This window comes from Somniosus microcephalus, unplaced genomic scaffold (genome assembly GCF_052327205.1).
Source record: "Somniosus microcephalus isolate GS21.2 unplaced genomic scaffold, FLI_Smic_1.0 unresolved_chr6, whole genome shotgun sequence".
In the NCBI taxonomy this organism is placed as follows: Eukaryota; Metazoa; Chordata; class Chondrichthyes; order Squaliformes; family Somniosidae; genus Somniosus; species Somniosus microcephalus.
The window spans coordinates 9,220,090-9,225,127 of NW_028225184.1; positions in this window are offsets into that span (position 1 = coordinate 9,220,090).

Consider the following 5,038-nt stretch of genomic DNA (forward strand, 5'->3'; position numbering starts at 1 on the left):
GAGTTGTCAAGGTCGGAAATCATAGAACATAAGAGCAGCTCATTAACTGAAATTTTGAACATCGACAACTGGTTAACCAAAAGCCAGAGCGACAAATGATTAACCAAGGAGGCAACTCATTAACTGAATTTCGAACATCGACAACTGGTTAACCAAATGTCAGAGCGACAAATGATTAACCAAGGAGGCAACTCAGTAACTGAATTTCGAACATCGACAACTGGTTAACCAAGAGTCAGGGCGACAAATGATTAACCAAGGAGGCAACTCATTAACTGAATTTCGAACATCGACAACTGGGTAACCAAAAGACACAGGGACAAATGAGTAACCAAAGGGCCAACTCATTAACTGAAATTTCAAAGAGGCTACTCATTAACTGAAATTTGAACATCGACAACTGGTTAACCAAATGTCAGAGCGACAAATGAGTAACCAAGCAGGCAACTGATTAACTGAAAACTTGTCATTCACATTAGGGACGGAATTCACGATGGGAATGTATTCGGCCCCCTTACCGGGCCTTGGGGTGCTGCTTTCCCGCTTGTGGAACCGAGTTGGGGTCGTCAAATGGCCTGGTGCATTGTTTGAAACACTGGTTAATGAGTTGTCAAGGTCGGAAATCATAGAACATAAGAGCAGCTCATTAACTGAAATTTTGAACATCGACAACTGGTTAACCAAAAGCCAGAGCGACAAATGATTAACCAAGGAGGCAACTCAGTAACTGAATTTCGAACATCGACAACTGGTTAACCAAATGTCAGAGCGACAAATGATTAACCAAGGAGGCAACTCATTAACTGAATTTCGAACATCGACAACTGGCTAACCAAGAGTCAGAGCGACAAATGATTAACCAAGGAGGCAACTCATTAACTGAATTTCGAACATCGACAACTGGGTAACCAAAAGACACAGGGACAAATGAGTAACCAAAGGGCCAACTCATTAACTGAAATTTCAAAGAGGCTACTCATTAACTGAAATTTGAACATCGACAACTGGGTAACCAAATGTCAGAGCGACAAATGATTAACCAAGCAGGCAACTGATTAACTGAAAACTTGTCATTCACATTTGGGACGGAATTCAGGATGGGAATGTATTCGGCCCCCTTACCGGGCCTTGGGGTGCTGCTTTCCCGCTTGTGGAACCGAGTTGGGGTCGTCAAATGGCCTGGTGCATTGTTTGAAACACTGGTTAATGAGTTGTCAAGGTCGGAAATCATAGAACATAAGAGCAGCTCATTAACTGAAATTTTGAACATCGACAACTGGTTAACCAAAAGCCAGAGCGACAAATGATTAACCAAGGAGGCAACTCAGTAACTGAATTTCGAACATCGACAACTGGTTAACCAAGAGTCAGAGCGACAAATGATTAACCAAGGAGGCAACTCATTAACTGAATTTCGAACATCGACAACTGGGTAACCAAAAGACACAGGGACAAATGAGTAACCAAAGGGCCAACTCATTAACTGAAATTTCAAAGAGGCTACTCATTAACTGAAATTTGAACATCGACAACTGGGTAACCAAATGTCAGAGCGACAAATGATTAACCAAGCAGGCAACTGATTAACTGAAAACTTGTCATTCACATTTGGGACGGAATTCAGGATGGGAATGTATTCGGCCCCCTTACCGGGCCTTGGGGGTGCTGCTTTCCCGCTTGTGGAACCGAGTTGGGGTCGTCAAATGGCCTGGTGCATTGTTTGAAACACTGGTTAATGAGTTGTCAAGGTCGGAAATCATAGAACATAAGAGCAGCTCATTAACTGAAATTTTGAACATCGACAACTGGTTAACCAAAAGCCAGAGCGACAAATGATTAACCAAGGAGGCAACTCATTAACTGAATTTCGAACATCGACAACTGGTTAACCAAAAGACACAGGGACAAATGAGTAACCAAAGGGCCAACTCATTAACTGAAATTTCAAAGAGGCAACTCATTAACTGAAATTTCGAACATCGACAACTGGTTAACCAAAAGCCAGAGCGACAAATGATTAACCAAGGAGGCAACTCATTAACTGAATTTCGAACATCGACAACTGGATAACCAAAAGACACAGGGACAAATGAGTAACCAAAGGGCCAACTCAGTAACTGAAATTTCAAAGAGGCAACTCATTAACTGAAATTTTGAACATCGACAACTGGGTAACCAAAAGCCAGAGCGACAAATGATTAACCAAGGAGGCAACTCATTAACTGAATTTCGAACATCGAAAACTGGCTAACCAAATGTCAGAGCGACAAATGATTAACCAAGGAGGCAACTCATTAACTGAATTTCGAACATCGACAACTGGTTAACCAAGAGTCAGAGCGACAAATGATTAACCAAGGAGGCAACTCATTAACTGAATTTCGAACATCGACAACTGGGTAACCAAAAGACACAGGGACAAATGAGTAACCAAAGGGCCAACTCATTAACTGAAATTTCAAAGAGGCTACTCATTAACTGAAATTTGAACATCGACAACTGGTTAACCAAATGTCAGAGCGACAAATGAGTAACCAAGCAGGCAACTGATTAACTGAAAACTTGTCATTCACATTTGGGACGGAATTCACGATGGGAATGTATTCGGCCCCCTTACCGGGCCTTGGGGTGCTGCTTTCCCGCTTGTGGAACCGAGTTGGGGTCGTCAAATGGCCTGGTGCATTGTTTGAAACACTGGTTAATGAGTTGTCAAGGTAGGAAATCATAGAACATAAGAGCAGCTCATTAACTGAAATTTTGAACATCGACAACTGGTTAACCAAGAGTCAGAGCGACAAATGATTAACCAAGGAGGCAACTCATTAACTGAATTTCGAACATCGACAACTGGTTAACCAAAAGACACAGGGACAAATGAGTAACCAAAGGGCCAACTCATTAACTGAAATTTCAAAGAGGCAACTCATTAACTGTAATTTTGAACATCGACAACTGGTTAACCAAAAGCCAGAGCGACAAATGAGTAACCAAGGAGGCAACTCATTAACTGAATTTCGAACATCGACAACTGGTAAACCAAAAGACACAGGGACAAATGAGTAACCAAAGGGCCAACTCATTAACTGAAATTTCAAAGAGGCAACTCATTAACTGAATTTCGAACATCGACAACTGGGTAACCAAATGTCAGAGCGACAAATGATTAACCAAGCAGGCAACTGATTAACTGAAATTTTAAAATTGACAACTGGATAACCAAAAGTGGGAACTCATGCTTCGGACGGGCTTACATACGGCAGGCTGACGCCCGGCAGAGGCCCGGGCTTCGCCTCCCTTGCGTAAGCGACCGTCTCCGAATCGATTAAAGGCGTAAAATCGGAGTTCAGAGCGGGAAAATTTTTTCCCGAAAACGGCCGGAAAAAAAAAAATGTCTCCTTTTCCGCCGAGCAGGGTGGCATTCGAACGGGCACGGGAAGCCGCGTCTAACGGTGTAAAAACGGCTTGGCTCCGACGCGGGAGTGCGGAGATATGGCCGTTCAAAGTTGTACTGGAAGTCCGGAAGGAGAAAAATTTGACTGCCTGTAGCCGAAAAAAGTTCCAGCGGTCGGTCACAAAAGTCAAATCCGTCCCGCTGATTTGACACTTGTCATTTCTGGCAGGGGGGATTGGCGGGGTACCTGGAGAATGGTAGGAGGTGGTTTTTCGAGACTTTGTCTGTTTTCCAGATTACTGTCTAGGGCCTCCAGGTCTGCAGAGACCGACCCGGGCTGCCGTCCAACCGACTTTTAACCCTTTTTGGGTGGAAATTTATTTCCATTTTTAACCAATTTTCGGGTTTTTGGTCGGGCTTAAAAACGGCAGCCTGACGCCCGGCAGAGGCCGGGGCTTCGGCTCCCTTGCGTAAGGGACCGTATACGAAACGATTAAAGCCGAAAAATCCGAGTTCAGAGCGGGAATTTTTTTTCCCGAAATCGGCCGAAAAATAAAAAAATTCTCCTTTTCCGCCGAGCAGGGCGGCATTCGAACGGGCACGGGAAGCCGCGTCTAACGGTGTAAAAACGGCTTGGCTCCGACGCGGGAGTGCGGAGATATGGCCGTTCAAAGTTGTACTGGAAGTCCGGAAGGAGAAAAATTTGACTGCCTGTAGCCGAAAAAAGTTCCAGCGGTCGGTCACAAAAGTCAAATCCGTCCCGCTGATTTGACACTTGTCATTTCTGGCAGGGGGGATTGGCGGGGTACCTGGAGAATGGTAGGAGGTGGTTTCTCGAGACTTTGTCTGTTTTCCAGATTACTGTCTAGGGCCTCCAGGTCTGCAGAGACCGACCAGGGCTGCCGTCCAACCGACTTTTAACCCTTTTTGGGTGGAAATTTATTTCCATTTTTAACCAATTTTCGGGTTTTTGGTCGGGCTTAAAAAACGGCAGCCTGACGCCTGGCAGAGGCCGGGGCTTCGGCTCCCCTTGCGTAAGGGACCGTATTCGACCCGATTAAGCCCCGAAAATGGATCCAAATGTCGGCCGACCAAGTAAGCTTGCTGGGGAGAGAGACTAAGTGCCGGGCTGGGCACCTCATTAACCAGTGAAAAGTTTTGGCTGCTGGAGAGACTAAGTCCCAGCCTGGGCACATCATTAACCATAAATGAAAAAGGCGAGGCCGAGTCTGGTGCATGGCTAACTGATTAACCAAATTGGCAAGGCCCGGGCTGAAAGTGAATGAGCGACCCGTGGCCAGGGGGCTGGAATGCGGGAGAGAATCCAACCCCCAAAATATGGAAGTCCGATGAGAAAATATTCGGCCGCCTTTTGCGGGCCTCGGGTGTTGCTTCCCGGCCTGGGAAAGTGAGTTGCTCCCGCCGAATTGACATGTGCATTTAACGATTTCGAGACATGATTAACCAAAACGCGGAAGTCCGATGAGAAAATATTAGGGCCCTTCAAGCGGGCCTCCGGTGATGCTTTCCGGCTTGGGAAAGTGAATTGCTCCCGCCGAATTGACATGTGCATTTAACGATTTCGAGACATGATTAACCAAAACGCGGAAGTCCGATGAGAAAATATTCGGCCGCCTTTTGCGGGCC